The sequence below is a fragment of the Vulpes lagopus genome, chromosome 3 (genome assembly GCF_018345385.1).
Source record: "Vulpes lagopus strain Blue_001 chromosome 3, ASM1834538v1, whole genome shotgun sequence".
NCBI lineage: Eukaryota > Metazoa > Chordata > Mammalia > Carnivora > Canidae > Vulpes > Vulpes lagopus.
Window position 1 is genome coordinate 58,380,506 of NC_054826.1, and position 19,383 is coordinate 58,399,888.

Below are 19,383 nucleotides of genomic sequence, written 5' to 3' on the forward strand. Positions count from 1 at the left end.
TACTGTTTATATCACTCATAATCAGGATAACATTTCCCCTTTAAAAATTAAAGTACAAAAATGAATAATATATTTGCTCTGCATCTCTAAGACCCTACAATCATGTCCCAGTCAAATAAAATAACATAAAAAGGGAATATTTATTCGATCACTCTTCCTTTTGTAATCAATCCCAAGTATCTCTCTAGAAACAGATAATGTTTCAGTCGATTTTGAAGGAATGATCTCTTCTACTGTTGGGATCTGATAAATTAGGAAATTGGAGAAAACACAGATAAATATGGTTCCATTGATGGTGGGTAAACAGCCCTTTAAGATTCTGCACCTCTGACTTTTTTCTGCCTCCTTGTTTATGTGAAATGTAGTGTAAGTACCTGACATTAAGCTTTTGATTGCCCAGGCATTAATTTTAAAAGACATCCATCTTGAGTAAACATATTGCTAGCTATATGGCACAGCTACTAGCAAAACAACTAGATAAGGAACTAGGCTACACATCGTCATGAACTTCCCCTTCAGAAAACCAGGCGACCTAGATAACTGACCACCTGAGTGACCCTGCCTCCAGTGCCCTGATTTCCAATCTTATGTTTCAAATTAGCCAATACTGTGTGATGCTGTGAAACCCCAAGACGTACAACCATCAGGGTCTAATAAAGGCAAAGCTCCAGGTTCTTCCCCAGTCCCCCTTTACTTGTAACCTCACTGTGTAGTCCTACGGCATGTTATGTATTCCTTAGGACTTTTTAATAATAAATCTTGTTCCACAATTTTTCCTGATGGTTTTTTTTGTTGAAGTGCATCCTGCAATCATAAGAACCACAAGGGCCAGCCCAGCCACAACAGTGGCCGCGGTTGGGGGAAATGTTTGTGGGGTTTCTACAAGTAATATGGGAAGGCAAGTGCCTCAGGCATTTCTAACAAGAGCATTAGTCTCTATAGGTTAGAACCTATACAACATGAACAAAGTAAAGATACAGTAACATTTTCTGAATGGTTTTAGGGAAGTACGTATTTCATAAACATGCAAGGTTGCATAACAAATAGATAAGCAATTGCCCCAATAGTACAAAAGAATAGAACCGAAGACATTGGCAAAAAATGAAATCTAATTATATTTACATTGAATTTTAAGTTTTTCAGTTTCCATTATTTTCCACACAAGACACAGCAATTTCAAACCTAGAAAATTAACTCTGTTGACCTTAAAACTGCTAATTATTTTACCAGCAAAATGGGTTTATTTGGGAAGAGTAGAGGAATTATAATTTGGGATGTGCAAACTATGGCAAAACCAGAGGCAAGTCCAAAGATCAAAGGAAAGAAACTTTATAGAGAAAAGAAGAAAGCTGGTCAGGTTGCTTTGGGTGAAAGTCAATTGGAAAAACAAAAACAAAACAAAACAAAAAAAAAACCACAAGTGCTCAGGGTGATGATGGCTTCTAATTGGCTGAGTTTTGGTTATTTTCTTACTGGCTGAGCCTGTTGGTGGGCAAGGAGAAATTCCTCCTTCCTGCTACTGAAGTAGTAAATTAGACTTTTTCCTGTTAGGAATGCAATGCACCTCTTTTCCTGTGGGAGCCTGTAACTGAAGGCAAGTGGTCAGAGGTGAGAGCTCCCCCTTCTGGCTTCCCAACTCTTTTATTTTGTTTTGTTTATTTTAAAATTTTTATTTGGAGAGAGAGCATGCTGTCACAAGTAGGGGGTGGGGGGAAGGAGCAGAGGGAGAGAGAGAATCCCAAGCTGACTCCTCGCCCAGCAGGGAGCCTGACCTAGGGCTTGATCTCACCACTCTTGAGATCATGATCTGAGCAGAAGTCAAGAGTCAGACAACTGATGGAGCCATCCAGGCACCCCCTCTCAACTCCATTTTAAATGCCGTTTCCTTTATTCCATTTAACACATTAATAATATAATATATATTTTACGAAGCTAATGAAAATCTGAAAAATTGTCTTTGAAAACTAACTGTGTCATTTTTAATGAGCATTATCAGTAAGTCCATAGAACTGGACCAGAAAGGCGTTATATATTCACAACACTGTGTAAACCTCAAAACACTTTTGCATGTTTTATTTAATTCTCTCAATAACTCATGAATCGAAACTTATAAGCACTGTATTGAATTTGGGAAACAGAGAGGTTTAAGTAACCATGGCTTACCTTGCATACAGTCTGAAATTTAAATCCAAGATGTCAGATTCTCATGGAAATGTTCTTTCCACTAGACTGGACCATCCAATCTCTAAAGTAATAGGTAAGTCTTTTGCTAAGTCCTGCTAAGCAATTAAAATAAATTGAAGACATAAATATAGTCTTTCTTCAGGAAATCTAAATTTAAAAAAAACATTGCAATTTACATACATAAGACCTCAGATATAGGTTTCAAAACAACCCACAAACATATATGGTGCCATGTATGTGTTTGTTATGACTAGTATTTCACATAAAGGAAGAGGAAGAGGAAACAAGTTTGAGAAATTTAACCAAGTTTCCAAGGAAGAGAAGGACTAGATTATGGAAAACATAAGGTCAATGTTCTGACAGTGCTGTTCACAATTCCAGTCATAATATTCTAACTCAATATATTCCCGGTGATGTACACTTGAAATTCTGCATATGATTGTGATTCATTAGCTACAAGTATTTTTCCAAAGTCACATCCTATCATTTATTGCTCTCACTGTTATCTCAAAGCTTGTAGCTGATGAAGCTATTTAATTAGGGGGCTGCCCAGCCAGGCTGATGTTGAAATAGAAATCACACCCACCAGGGAGTAAAAAAGATGATGATGAGGTGATGTGCTTTTTTTCTGATTGCTGAGCATTTATCTGATAAGGCTTTGTAATTTCTTCATCTTCTCTTTTTCCGAAGTCAGTTTAAATCTGGAAGAAAGTTATGGTGTTGGGGGGAGGTGGGGAGGGAGGAACAGGAAATCGCATAGGATAAATGCTGGGAGAAATTATGATGCAGCACAAGGGAGTTTAGCCTGTTCCAGCACTAGAGCCCTGAGTCATTGCAAAGGCCGGTGAGTGGGGAAGTTGTCCTGGTCCTTCATCAGCAACAAGCATCAGAATCACCTGTAACGATTGTTGTAACTCTAGATGCTCAGGACTCATTCCAGGCTTATCAAACATGGAATATTCAACGATGTTTGACCTTAAACAATTCACAGGTGATTATGATGTATACTTCTGGTGCTAAGTCATTGGGATGGATGAATCTCAAAACCTATGACTTTCATATGGACTTTCTTACCACTTCATTTCCAGGGGAGCTTCTGAAGGACAGCAGAATTTGTCACCAGTATGCCACTTTGACATAATGATCATTATTTTGAGCTGAAGGTAGTTGGGAAGAAGCAAGTAAAACTCTCTTCTCTCCTATTTGCTTACAAAGAATTTAAATTTCTAAATCTCTACCAGAAGGAACAAAAGTTAATCACCAGAGGCAATTTTAGACTCTTAAGAGCCTGGAGATGGCACCAGAGGAATCTGCATAACAAACTTTACTAAGGAGACTTTCTCCACCCCTAGTTTCCTTAATATTTGCCTCCTCATGGTTTACCACCCTATAGATTCAAGGCCTTTTTCCTTTGCTTTATCATTTATTTAAAGATTTTCTGTTCTTTTGTTAAGATGCTATATATATGCCCAAGCTCTAGTTGCCCCTTTGAGTTACTCATCCCTGAGTTTCTCTCATGTATATATGAAATATATATGTTAATAAATCTCTGTTTTTTTCTTGTCAATCTGTCTTTTGTTATAGAACCTCAGTCAAGAAACTACAAGGGTAGAAAAGGAAAAAAAAACCTTCCTTCTTCCTTTTCTACACATGCCTATAGTAAGAAAAATTATAGGAAATTCTTTAGAGTTACATATGCCAGTTTATAGTCATTATCTTTAAACAGACTGTTGATACTCAGCTCTCCAAATACATTACTGCTAATTACTACCAATTCCCTTAGTGGCAAGAGTAAAGGGAAGCTGCCAATGTCCTGACAATAAATTAACAAACTATAGAAATGATCCCTGAAAGTATAGTCTTCTGACAATAAATTAACACATGAAAAACCACCAAGATAAAATGATCAAAAAAAGGAACTATAAAAAATTGGAGGATAATTTACAAAATAAGCTTTCTGTTATTACCTCAAACTATCCTGGTTACCATAAAATCTTTGCAAGCAAGCTCTAATTTATTACTTTCCTTATGCCCAGAAGAGAGGCAACCCATATAATCTAATCAGTCCTGTGAAATTTCAAGATTTTAATGTTTGACACCTCCATAATTCTGATCACACTACCAATATCCTGGAGAGCAAGAAGCTAGGTTAATATTCTTTAGTTATAATATCTTTATATATATTATTTATATATAAATATATTTCAGGGTGTATATATATATATATATTCTTGTCATGTCAAAAATGGTTTGCTATTTTCTCAAGACTCATAAAGACTTCTTTAATTTAGTATGAACATTCTTGATTTTTCTAGGGCTTCCCTAAAAAAAGTATCACAGATTACATGGCTTAAACAACAGAAATTTATTTCTCGTAGTTCTGGAGTTTACAAATCCAAGATCAAGGTGTGGTCAGAGACAGTTTTTTAATGAGGCCATGAAGACAGGATGTGTTCTAGGCCTCTCTCCTTGGCATGTAAATGGCCAACTTCTCCCTGGGTCCTCACATCATCTTCCTTCTGCCTGTGGCTGTGTCTATACTTCCTCCTCTAAAGACGTCTAAAGACACCAGTCATATTAAATTAGGGTCCCCTAATGATTTCATTTTAACATAGTTACCTCTTGAAAGATCTTCTCTTCAAATAGGGTCACTCAGTCACTGAGAGTAAGTAATCTCCAAATACAGTCACTGAAGTAAGTCATTTCAACATGTGAGGGTAGAGGTGATTGGGAGGGACACAATTCAACCCACAACAAACTCTTTTCCAAGAACATCTTTCTCTGATCACTTTGGTTAGTGATCAAATTATCTGATGATACTTGTCAATTTGAGCAGATAAATCATTTGGGAGTGAGAAGTTGCAATGAGCTCAAAGTAAGAGTCCTTAAGTCACTGATAACTTTGACTTTAACAAAATATAATTTCAACATTACTTTTAATCCTTTTCGTCACTATTCTTAGAGCATATAGAATGGACAAAACAGTTATTAGTGATAGTTAAAAATCCATAGATTTAGAGACAAGTAACCTACGGTGAGTTCTGGTTTCAACTTTGGGGCAGCTTGGGTAGAAATTCTTCTTAGTTAGTTATAGAAAATATACTTGTTAGTTAACCATAGAAAATATCAACTCAATAGAATGTTGTAAGAATTGAATATACTGATTATGTGAGAATGTTCTGTAAACAGTAGGGTCCAATAGAAAGTGCTTGTAAGAATATGCCTTTTGAAATTAGAAGCCCTGAGTCCAGGTCTTATAGCTACTTATTTGCTTATTCTTTGGGCAATTCACTTAACTTCTCTGAGCCTTGGTTCTTCATCTCTATTAAAAGGGTGATAGATCTTTTAGACATATGTCTCCATAAAGGAAAACATTAGATATTGGCCATCATAACATTAAGCATATTAAATTCTTACACAACAACAATTTGAACTTTTATGAGCTTTGAGGCTCTATGCATTTATTCAATAGCCAATAAAGTCCCTCCCCCAACCATCAAACCTAAGGTGAAATTTTGCTCCTTTTAATCGTAGATTGCATGTAGCTTGCAACTTTATGATACTTTCCTTTGATTAAGTTGGACCTTCCTTACTACTACTCGGTGAATTTAAGACAGCTGCTGTTATGGCTTCCTGTGAAGGCAGTGATAGCTGCGTGTGTGGATGTGGGTGTGGGGGGGGGCGGGGGGGGGGTATCTGTCTATCTGTTATTGCTGGAGATGGGGAGGGAGCAGTTACCAGAGTTGAGCCTTGTGCTATAGACTCCATCAGTCTGTCTAGACACCATGCCTGAAGGCATAAAACTTGCTGAAGGTGAGAAAAGGGAAAAAGGAAAATGAGAATCAAAGAACTAGTTCGGAAAATCATTTAAACCAAAGAAGGACAAAGAAAGCGAAAATCAGAAAGTGAGATTGGAAACAGGGCCAATGATGAGATTTGGCTCACATGCATCGAAGGAAGATCTGGGAATACACTCGAGTTAAGTCAGCCTAACATAAGGTCCCTACAATAATCATTTCAGGATTATTTGGTATGGTTCTCCATAATAACATAGGGGGAAATGATAATGGTCAGTTTTTAAAAATTGCTCCTTAGTTCGTGTCAGGTAGAAGTACAGGGGTGGAATAAAAAACCCTGATCGTATTACAGTTCTATAATTGGAACAATTTTAAAGTTCATAAACAGAATTCTTTCTAGCTCTAGGGGAAGATTGAAATCAGGGAACCTCAATTAATTCCTCTTAATACTTTTGCTTAACATGTATTGACTAGTATAGGTTGCTATTCGTGGGGCAAGAAACCAAGCAAAAGTGATGCATAAGGTGTCCACCCCACCCCAGAGCATCTCACAGACTTTAGGCAAGATGGCCACATACACAGAACACTGCTGTCTGCCACAGAACACTCTAACTGAGATCAGTAAGGAACCTCTGGAGGCCAACGGGAACTCTCTTAAGTATCTTTAGAAGTAGAGAGGCCAGTGTTTCGATTATGTATCTCAGAAGCACACTTCTATTGAGAGGCACACTATAAAGTTTGGGGCCCTCTTAGCAGTCTCTTTATCTTTTACCTTTTCCTTACACAATATCATTTTCTAAAACTATCTCTCAGTCAAGAGAAGGAAGAGACTGCTTCTCTAAAATGATAAAACTTGCCTATTTGACTACTCCTTCCAGATGTCCATAATAAAGACCAAAACACTAAACAAATAGGAAATATCTAAAATTATACAGAACTTTTTTCTAGAATATCTGCCCAAAGTACCAAAATAAATAAGAAATATCTGAAATTATTTTAAAAATCTGTAAAATGTGCTGAACATAGGATAATATCAAAGAAAACAAAGGTAAGAGATTTCACATATAAAGGTGAAAAAAAGCCCTTTTGGAAAGGAAATAGAATAACTTATGAAGAATCCTTAAATAAATCAGGGATAAAGTCGAAGCTGGGATGGAAAACAGACTGTTGAGCTCTTGGAGTAAGGAATTAGTAAGTTGATTACTGGGGAAAGTTCACCATCAAATTTCCAGATTAAAAATGAGAAAGAGAGAGAGAATGAGATAGAGAGATGGGGGGAGGGGGGAGAGCTGGCATCAAGATTCTGAAAAGGTGAGTACTCTAACACTCTATAAAAGACCCAGGTAAGAATTTTCTCTCCAAATTTAGCCCCATCAATATATGAGGACAACAATGAGTTACCTCTCTCTCCAAACCCCACAGCAGGAGGTTGGATAAGATGAGGAATGAAGTTCATAATGAAGAAGTAGACTATAAAACAAGCACATAACAGACAAGAGTGGGTCATTCAACCTAGGGGGAATGGATCAGGCCCCAACTGTGTATACTTTACAATAACCTGGTTGTTGGTATTTGAAGAAGGTGGCACTAATAAGAAGGAAATAGATGATGTGTGGATGTTTACAAGAACGCATGTAACAGGAAACACAACCAGTTTCTGAGTTCCACCATTTCATTTATATAGCCATCACCAGTGACGTGAAGCTCAAAGTTGGGTTTTGCATATTTTCTCTTCTTATTTCAGTCGTGTTTCTCCCTTTGTCCTTACTGTAGCTATTTCTACATAATGAGTAAATCTATGTATGTAATGTATGTGGGAAATTTTACATCCTCTGCAGGAGGCACTGTGTAAATTAAATTTTCATTGCAGAGGATAACTTGACTGAAAAGAAATAAGAGACTAACAGATTCCATGTAATGCATCCTAGCGTTCAGGCACTATCCTGAGATATCGCTATTATTTCACTTATGAAATTAGTGAACAATCCCATGCATTCTATATTCTTCAATTTTTTTTGTATAAAGAAAATGAGACATACAAGAGTTAAATAACTAGTCTTGATTTTGCTGCTAAAGGGAAATGAATCCCACATTCTAAGCCAGTCCTTTTGACTCCAAAGTTCATGTTCTTTCATCATGTCCACAATGTTTCAGGAAGGACGCCTTTAAGCAAAAGAATCAATAAATACCTCTCTATGCAAACTGTTTTGACTTGCTTCCAGAATTTTGTCATAAGGCAAAGTTAAAGAAATATATCAGTTTCTGAGCTTAAAATAATGTACCTTAAACGGTCTGCGCCCTTCCCATTTGTAAAGTATTGACTGCTTTTCTTTCTTCTATTTATCATTTATTTTAAACACAAAGTACTGTTTTCATTCACTTTCATGTTTATACACTAGAATTATTAATCACAATGTCATAGATATTAATCACAATAGTAATAGATAGCTTGGAAGGAAAGTGGGGTATGTTTACTAACTAATCCAACAGTAATTGAACCATGAAACTGAAAAACACAATATCTCCTTGAAGAAAAAGAATCTTTCAAATATCTTCCATCATTCATTATCCATTGGAATGTTTTATGAACTGCTGCTCCATGCCAAATGATCCGCTCAGTGCAGGAACAATTCATAGGTGATAATATTTGTATGCTTCTAAGGATTTACAGTGCAGTGGAAAATACAACCTCTTTTAAAACAATACAGTGAGGGCTATAATAACTTTTATCTAAGGTTTGTTCACTTGGCCCCTAAGAGCGGATGTTACAATATCAACTGGCATTTGACTTTTTTTCTATTTCCATTTCACATGGTTAAATTTTAGCAGTATGTGGAAAGTCGTAAGGTGAGAAAGATAAATGGCTTAAGAGTTCAAGTTACATCAAGAAAAGTATATATAAAAGAAACAAAGATGAGACCATATCTCTTGTGAAAAATATAGTTCATGTCCCCAAAATGTATATCTCATTATGGTAAAAACTAAATGCAATGCTAAAGGAGATAGCACAAAATAAGATGCTAAAATGGTTTGTTTATAAAGAGAGCCCAAGATATGGTTCTAAACTTCAAACAGGATGCTATGAATGTGGATTTAGAAACAGGAAAAAAAAAAAGATAGAAGGGATTTTTTTAAATTTATTTATTTCTTAATGAGAGACACAGAGAGAGGCAGAGACACAGAGAGAGAAGCAGGCTCCATGCAGGGAGCCTGATGTGGGACTCAATCCTGGGATCGGGGGATAATGCTTTTTTAATGGTAGAGGAGAGTCACTTGATTTGTTGTTCCTAGATTCTTGGTTGATTCATGAGTGAGCTCCATGGGATCTTTGAAATCCTGAAATTGTTTTCAAAGTATCGTGTATATGTTCATCTTTTCCAGGGTGAAGGGTCTAGAAGTTTTATTAGATTCTCTCAGTTTACCCTCAAAAGGTTAAGAATCAGAACAGAGAGAAGAAAAATTGAGCAAACTACACCTCTTCCAGAGTAATTTACATTTTTAAAGCTATGAGTAGACACTTCCTCATCATACATAAACAGAATAAATAAGCAGTTTTCAAATATATGCTTTGAGTGAATAGCATTAAAAAGAAACAGATCGTTTTATCCAAACAGGAAATGTACAAATGATGAGAGATAAGTAGCAGTAGATTGTGACCCCAGAAAATAATGATGTTTACTCTGCATGACTTGAGCATCGTATCCTTTCTATGAATTATCTGGCCATAAATAATAAGATAAATGCCTTGGGATTTGAGTATGTGCACAATGACTGATTAAGATCAAGGAATCAGTCATGAAATGTAGCTGAGGCTCTTTGGTTTATTTGGAGGAGGAGTAAAAATTACAAGACTGGGCTCCATTCACTGTCCAGAGTTTTCTGTTGGTCTCTCAATGTATATTTCTAACATAAATTAAAACATGACTTTCATAAAACATATCAAAAATAGTTTAACTTATTAATGTGATAAACAATGGGCTTGTGAAGCTGTTACAAGAGCATTTAAGGAACATAAAGTTATATAGTTGGATGAAACTGGGGTAGTGAAATAATTTTTGCTAAGTTAGATGCACAACTAGTCAATAGTCTACAGGGCAATAAAACTGTGGATCTTTGGAGTTATATTTTGCTATCTGAAAGAAAATCATTTCCATTCCGCTGATCAAAAGTCATATACAACTCCTCAGTCTCTATATGTAATTTCAGTGTCTGGACTCTAATCAATAATAAATCAAAACCCAGGAAAGGTGCTTTCTTCTAGAAATTAAATAATTCTTCAGCAGCCCTAAGACACAGTTTTCAAGTGTAACATCACAAGGACATATAGTCTCAAGTTTTGTGTGATTTCTCTTAACAGGTGTCAAGATTCTATCACTGATAGGAGGAAGTTCCTTCTCAGTGATATGACATCTGTAACCCCTTCCATCTTGCTTTATGGATCATGCTTACCTTGCTATAGAGAACATTACAGAAGGTTCAAATGGAGGATTTTGCTAAATTTTTCAAGGATTCAAGGACAAAAATAAGAATTTTCATGAGAAAATTACAGTTGGGAAGGTGAGAATAACCAATAATATCCTCCTTATGCAGAAGTCTGTAGTTCTGTTTGGCCCCATTCAGGGGTACCTTGCTTTTTCTTCTGGGCCAGCACAGTTTAGAGGATTAGATGTGGAATCTAGGGCAGCCTGGGTGGCTCAGTTGGCTAAGCATCAGACTCTTGATTTCAGCGCATGTCATGATCTCAAGGTTGTGAGCTTGAACGCCCAGGATGAGCTCTACATTGAGTGTAGAGCCTGCATGAGAGTCTCTATCTCCCTCTGTCTCTCTCCCACCCCCAGGTCATGTGTGCACATGTGCACACGTGTGCTTTCTCTCTCTCTCTCTCTCTCAAGAGAGAGAACTGGGTGGGTGTCTGCTCCTCTGAGGGCTGAAGCAGAGGAGTACATCCTAATGAACCAATCTTTTTCACTCTTTCCGTCCAGAGCCTCTCTCTGGATACCTCAGGATAAGGCTTCTCTTCCTCTTGCTGCTATATATTCCAAACACAGTTCCAATAGCTGACTCAAATCTAGCGTGTGCCATTTATCACGTCATATCTTCTAGATTATGGGTTCCAGACTCCAAATTGTGGCTAACTTTCTAGATTATAGGCAGAACCCATAGGCTTCTGAGAAGTTCAGGATGTTGGCTCATAAGAGGGAGCCTTCTCACTAACTGTAACACTGAAGAAATCATGGTATTGACCATAAGTGTTTGCTCTCAAGTCTGTACTAATTGCAGAGCCTCCATGTGCTCATGACTTGGCCCTAGGCCTATGTCTTCATACTCTCCTCTTCTCTGCCAAGAAGAAATCTTGGTTCCATAGCCCAAATTAAACCATCAGCTATTCTCTCTGCCATGTGTAGAAGCACCCGCCTTGTCAGTTCCAGGCATCCTATACTTAGTCCTAAATCCCCAAACTGCCTATACTAGTGGAAGGAGCATATTTCTTTCTCAGTGTCAGCCCTGCACTGCCACGGTTTCAGTTTGGCAGTTAAATTTGTTTGTAACTTTTAAAAATAAAGAAGAATATGAAATATTCATCCACAGGAATTTAACTCAGCAATTGTGTTTCTTTTCTCCATCAGTTCATCTAAGATGATGTATCTGACATAGATGCAGATGCCATAGGAGCAGTACCCCAGCCATATACCTTGAGCTCCAACCACTTTCAGAAATGACTTTCTGAAAATGAAAAATAACTTCTTCCACCAGATTTTATAACACATTCAAATGTGTTTGATACATTGTAAAGACTGAGGATTGGGAGGATGGGGATGGGTGAGATTCAAGTGGACATATTACATATTCACAAAGCTATACCCAGGATGCCTACAAAGCCCTCTACTCATCACTCATTCTCTAATTTCCTCTACATGTTCTCAGTTCAAAGTTTTACTTTGAAGCCTTTGTGCTAGTCTATTCAGCTATATGTTTAACTTCTACCTCTAGCACACTCATCAAATAACTGACTCATTGAAGTTAGTTGTACCCTAAAAAGCTCTTCATCAGTTGTCAAGAAAATAAAATATTATCCATCTTGCTATACATGTATAAAATTTAGAAACAATAATCTGTTCTTACACCAATTTCTTATACAATAGCCATGTGATAATAAGGAGGAGCAATTATCCTTACTTTTTAACACAGAAAGAAACCTGATAGACTACCTAAAAAGGTTAAATAACTTAGCTACAGTCAGAGGTGTGAGGAGCTGGTAATCTGTGATTCAACCTTGAGTCTTCTCTCTTATTCCATAGTTACCCCACAAGTAACACCTTCAAGCAGAAAAGAACATTACAACATACCTCCCATTAGCCTTAATCAATGGTCCTCTCATAAAGAAAAATGAGTCAAAAGCTTGAGAATGTCATGCCTTGTCAGCCAGCATGGACTTTAAGTTAAATTTTAGAAATTATATAATAGGCGTTATAAGATCTAGTATGTACATTGCATAAGCAGGGTAATGGAAGCAAGGTTCATAAGAACCTGAAAATGAGAAGTAAAATGTTGGTCTCTTCGAGATTAAGATACATAATACATATGGACTAAATCAGTAAAGAGATAGAAGTCATACTAAAGAGATAAAATGATCCCCAAGGGAGTAGGTTAATGAATCCTGATTGCCAAGACTCATCCAAATATGACCCAGTGGTGGAAACACTTCCCAGACATGTTTGTAATTGTAAATTAACTTGTGTTCTCTTACTTATCATCTGTGCCCACTGCTATCTGACTATTTTTATTTACTCTGTAACTTGCCGTATTTGTGGCAAAGGTTCATTGACCAGGCCTCTGCCAACATTTTATCCATCTGCTATTTATTCTCTCCCTTGGCATTCTTATTTGGCATAAATGGAGAGAAGGAACAATGTACATCCCTGGGGTCCTGAAATCTCCGAACTGATGGAAGTTAGTCTACTAGAGGTCCATTTCCATGAGGAATGGAGGAAACCTCATGCCAAAAGATAGAAACACCAGGCAAACAAAGTTGGCCCCATGTTTCAGAGGAAGAACATTATCGTTTGTCACAAAAATCTGTCTTCCGATCCAGGCCCTCAATACTCACATTTGAGTCATAAAGGAAGGGTTGGTGACTCTAACTAAAAGATTCAAGATCTGGCTTCCTAAATCTCTCTAAGATACTGGGACACATGGGGTTTATTACTCTTTCTCAGAGAGTCATATAAAGTGGATTCACCACTAACCACCATTTGTTTGGACACTACAGTGAAAGAGTGTGCAGAACAGTGGCAGGAGGGCAATGTCATACCTGAAAGAAGATACTGATACCCCCTACAGCATAATTGAATGGTAGGGCAGTGGGAACACTGGGCTCCAGCATTCAGTAAGAAAGTCTGAGTCAACTGGGAGTTGGTCTTATATGATGGAAGTTGAAACTGGACAGGATGGAGACAACAGAACCATCAGATGTTGGCTGGGGATTGCAGCAGTGGCCAATTGGACATGGCTGTATATAGAAAAAAAACACAATGGTGACCAGAGTTTACTACCATTCACATTGTAAGAGATTGTCAGAGGATGACCCAAACAAGAGGAAAAGAAAAATAAGAATTATGATGAGAAAAAAGAGGGAAGGAAAGAAAAGAAATACTTATGGGGGAACATATACCCTGTCCATTCTTATTAGTAGTATCTGTTAGAACTTTCAGAGCTTTTAGGAGATACAAACAGAAATTTTAGAGAGAAGAGAGAGAGAATATCGAATAGCCATATGTAAGTGCATTTGAAAACCTCTATAATATTTGCAAATAATGGAAATATACAGAAGGATAAAACTGATTCAAGAAAATTGAAATCTGAAAAACAAACTGATACAGTGACAGTCATCTGTCTCTTCAAAATCTTCCCACCTGCTATTGGGAAGGTGCACCAGGGCCTCCATTCCAGAGAGCCACCTCCCACTCTAGAGTTAATACATGAGCTCACAGCTGATGTCCAGCCTGATGTATGTATCAGAACCATGTATCTGTTAATGCTTTTGTTCTGATTGGCCAATAGCTGCTTCCTCTCAATCTTCTAAATTGATTTCTGCTACCACAGATAACCTGCATCTTCCTCAGTGAGCCGTTAGACCATTCCATGGTTCATTACCTCAGATAGTGATACCGGCAGAGCTGAGGTCTCTAGGAATTAGTTCCAGAACCATGGGTGGTGTTCCTTTTTTGTTGGTCATTTCCTGTGGTCATACTCCAGGAATATTATTCCTGAGAATACATGCAATGCATATAACCCAGCAATTTCTCTCTAGATAATATGTTCCATAGAAGTCTCACACAGATCCTTAAGGGCACATATATAAAATTGCTCATTACCGTGCTTGATAGCAGAGAGTTAGACTTAGTGTAAGTGGCTATCATTTGGAGAAGTTAAAAGTGTTGAATATACACTGAATTTCTCTGTAACCATTAGAAGCAACAGACTACGTGTACAAACAGGGTTCCATAGTAATAGCATAGTACCGCATAATATACACAAGAGAATGAGATGTGTATGAAAATACCACTTCCATAAATAGGAGTGCACAAAATGACATAGCAATTCAAATTTTGAAAATCTCCAGCTTCTCCCCACAAAGAAGAATACAAGCCCACATTAATCAAATTTTAAAAATTCCCCATGAAGCTATAGATGGCAAAAACGATATGAAATGAAGAAACAAAGTAAGTTGAAAACAAAAACAAATCCAAAAAAGGCCTTGAGCAGACCAATGATCACAGTGTGTCATGACATGAGAAATGGGCTTATCTGTTCCAGAGCATAAGGAAAGAAAAAAGAAAGATAGGAAGTGGGGGGTGAGTATGGAGGAGAGGAGGAAAAGACAGCAAAAGAAAATATATTTATGAAGTATTTTTAAGCATAAGCCAGAATCCAAGAGGTTGAAACACAAAATTTTAGGAGCACTCAAAGCATGGGTTCCCTAAAGAATGACAGTGAGCCCACAGACAAGGTTAGCGGATGAAAGAAAGTGGAAGTCCCTGGTGGAGCCTTGGCTGAGCAGTCGCTCATCCTTCCCTGGGCTCTTCTTTAAAAAATATATTTATCCCTGAGACATTCAGAGTGTCTCCCCCACCTCCACTTGGCTCTTCTTCACAAAGCTGCCACTGGCGTGAATATTGTTGTAAATAGTCCACTTTGTATTAAAAAATAATTAATAGTCAGGGATTGGATCAGTTTTCACAAGGACATGTCAATTATTGCTGAAGCAGTAGATATTGCATAAAAGTTGTTTGAGTGAAGAAGATGAGGGACAGCACTCTGGGAACCATTATCTCCTATAAAATTTTATAGTTACATTTTCAAGTGGCCCAAGGCCATATTTCATGCAGGTCCTATAAGCACAAAAGCAGCACATAAAGCATATTTGTTTATGGTAGAGGCTGATGGAGAAATGAGAATTTCCACAAGGGCAGGCAGCCAAGCCACTGTAGAGCAGGATCCCACTGAACTTTACAAGCTTGATGGCACTGGCCAAGCCAGAGGAGGAGAGCCAGAAATCCTGCCTCTTAAACTAAAGGTGACCCCAGTGATGAGGAATCTCTCTTGACTCAAAACTCCCAACAGACTTTAACTCCCTTTGTATATGAGCATTCTTTTACATTATATTTATATGTCTACTCTCCCTAAGAGACTAAGAATTTATTTGATAAGAAAACTTGTATTTCATTCAGCCTTGTACCTGATACACTGTCTAGCACAGGTAATAAAAATTCTGTGTTTGGTGGTGTTGACCGATTATATATCTTTGAGGGAAAACACACAGTTTAATAGAGTTATTTTTTAATGTGTTCCTGTACACCAACAGGAATTCATAGTAAAATTTACCATTCAGCAAATTATTTACCTACTAAAGGTCTTTATTTCTCAGAATCTATAAATTTAAAGTGGAACATCTTAAGAAAAAGTGATATATACCTCAATTTCCCAAACTCTGTTCCGAAACATGGTAGCTCTCAAAGTTTTGGAGAGTCATAATAAACATTTACATACTAAGAGATTAAGGGAATAGTACATTTTTTAAAAAGCTATTTTTTTTTAAAACTCAGGTGTCCACAAATTTTATTGTGCCATTTAAACCTTCTATCATCTGGCACCTATTATCATATCTATGGAGTTGACATTCGTGAGTACACACTTTGGGAAATGTTGCCCTGACACCAGATTTCATGAGGAAACAAAATAAAAATATTTTACCTCAATTCTTTCAGATGTGTTTGCTTTGAGAAGAATCAATAAAGAATTTCAGGATTACACTGGTGCATTACTTTGGTAGTTATATAACAATTAATATATTTATTTATGTAAGTTAAATAAATATAATAAAGTTATATAAAAATAAATGAGGTAGTTATATAAACAAGAAACGATCTCAGTTTACTTTAGGTAGTTATAAAATATTAGAAAAATTCATCATTTGCCTATATCTATATCAAAGTAGATTAAACTATTAAATTAAGTGAAAATTAAATTAAATGTAGATTATCATTCAGTAATGATTTGCATAATCCCTAATCAACTTTCCTGAGAATTGGCTTTGTTGGCAATGACTTGCTCTTGGCTAATGGGTGATGGGTGGAAGTGACAGCAGGCTTGTTTTAAGTCTAACCTTAAGAATTATATTTCTTAAATTTATATTAATACAACAATAGTAGGGAACTTAATACTCCACTTACATCAATGGATAGATTGTCCATATAGAAAATCAATAAGAGGGATCCCTGGGTGGCGCAGCGGTTTGGCGCCTGCCTTTGGCCCAGGGCGCGATCCTGGAGACCCGGGATCGAGTCCCACGTCAGGCTCCCGGTGCATGGAGCCTGCTTCTCCCTCCGCCTGTGTCTCTGCCTCTCTCTCTCTCTCTCTGTGACTATCATAAATAAATAAAAAATTAAAAAAAAAAAAAAAGAAAATCAATAAGAAATACTGTTTTTGAATGACACATTGGACCAGACGGACATAATAGATACATATAGAACATTCCATCCAAAAATAACAGAATACATATTCTTCTTGAGTGCACGTGGAACATTCTCCAGAATAGATCACATGTTAAGGTATACAATGATTGAAATAATACCATGTGCCTTTTCCAACTACAATGGTATGAAACTAGAAGTAAATCATACACACACACACACACAAAGGAGACTAAACAACATGATATTATACAACCAAGGGTCAATGAAACAATCAAAGTAGAAATAAAAAAATACATGGAGACAAATTGAAATGAAAACACAATGTTCCAAAATGTCTGGGACATAGCAAGAATAGTTCTAAGAAGGAAGTATTTAGCGATACAGGCCTACCTCAAGAAACAAGAAAACAAACCTAACTTTACACCTAAGATAACTAGAAAAAGGAGAGCAAATGAAACCCAAGGTGAATAGAAGAAAGGAATAATAAAGATTAGAGAAGGAATAAATACCATGGAGACCAAGAAGAAGGAGGAGGAGGAGGAGGGGAGGGGAAGAAAAAGAAAAAAAAAAGAGAAGAAAAGAAAAAATTCAGTAAAACCAAGAGCTGGTTCTTTAAAAAGGTAAATAATTGACAAACCTTTAGCCAGACTCATTGAGAAAAAAAAAAAAGAAAGGACTCACATAAATAAAATCAGAAAAGAGAGAATTATGAGAGGATTATAAGAGAATATTGTGAAAAATTATATGCCAACAAACTGAACAACCTGGAAGAAATAGATAAAATCCTAGAAACATACAATCTTCCAAAACTGAGCAAGAAAGAAATAGAAAATCTAAACAGACTAAGAGAGAACTTTAGGCCAATATCCCTGAAGAACAGATGCAAAATCCTAAACAAAATATTATCAAGTTGCGTACAACAATGCATTCACCACAGTCAGATAGAATCTATTCTTGAGATGCAAGAATGGTTCAATGTTCACAAATCGATTAACATCATATACCATATAAATAAAACAAAGGATAAAAAATCACATGATCATCTCAATAGATGCAGAAAAATATTTGACAAGATTCAACATCTATTCGTAATAAAAACACTCAACAAGGGGGTTATAGGGAGACACCCCAGCATAATAAAGGTCATATATGAAAAACACACTGCTGACATCATCCACAATGGTGAAAAACAGAGAACTTTCCTTCTAAGGTCAGGAACAAGACAAGGATGTCCACTCTGGCCACCTTTAGCAACATAGTACTGACTACGGCAATCAGATCAGAAAAAGAAATAAAAAGCATTGATATTGGTAAAGAAGAAGTTAAAGTATCACTACTTGCAGGCATCATGATACTATAGATAGAAAGATCCTAAAGATCCCACCAAAAAGAAATCCCTATAGATTCAATGCAATCCCTATCAAAATACCAGTATCTCTTTATAGGCTAGAGAATCTTTATGAGAGCTACAAAGATAGGGGTAAGCAACATATTAACTTTTGGATGACTCCGCCATCACTGTCGCTGGGCAGCAGCACTCCTGGGCCTCCATTAGCCATGGGCACTGCTGCACGTAGTGAGGTCAGTGCTGCCCCTTATCACTAAGGGATACTGAACAGATGGTTCTCTCTATGCCATGCAGATGCATTTGACTGGCAATGCCTATACCACACTTGTGCTCCTCCCACAAAAGAAGCTGGGAAGGAAGGTGATAACCTCTAGCTTGGAAAGTCAGGACCCAGATGAAAGTTCCCTAAATATGGCAAGTCAATCACGCAGTCTAGATTATGCTGTGGTAACAAAACAAGACGAAACAAAACAAAACAAAAATCTCAGTGGCTTAAAACAAGTGAAGAGGGAGTGACCAAAAAATGCTCAGCACATCTGAAACCTTCTGGAAATTAGTGGATGGAGGCTCCAATCTAAACACATGATCCCCAAAGCAGAACAAAGAACAAAGTTACACAAATTCCCTTTGCTTGCAATTCCTTTGCCAAAGCAAATCATAAAACCACACTTCACATTACAGAAGATAGGAAGGTGCAGAAGATAGGAAGGTGATTTTTTGTTTTTGGCGGGGGTGGGGGGGTGGGGGGGTAAGGCAAATGAACCTAATGATTGCAACATATAGGCACATTTGTTACAAAGCAACCATGGAGAACCTTTATGGTAAAGGGTCTTCCACTTCAAGACCTCCAGTGGCCTAGCAACATTGAGAATAGAACTGAAAGCCCAGGCCACGGCCTTGACCCAGCCCCATCTCCTAACAAGCTCCTTGACGACTGGGCTCCAACCTCTCTGGGTTCTCTTGGTTCAGAGCCTTGGGGCTTGTGTCTTTGCCTAAAGTGTTCCTCCCATAAATTTTACTTTTCTCATCACTCAGTTCTCAGATTATAATTTACCTTACGTTCCATTCTGTGAAACTG

General features: G+C 37.2%; 1 pseudogene; it reads right to left on the bottom strand.

The window, feature by feature from the left end:
• Nucleotides 1–3,960: 3,960 nt before the first annotated feature.
• On the bottom strand, nucleotides 3,961–4,047 carry LOC121488582 (annotated as a pseudogene).
• Nucleotides 4,048–19,383: the final 15,336 nt, after the last annotated feature.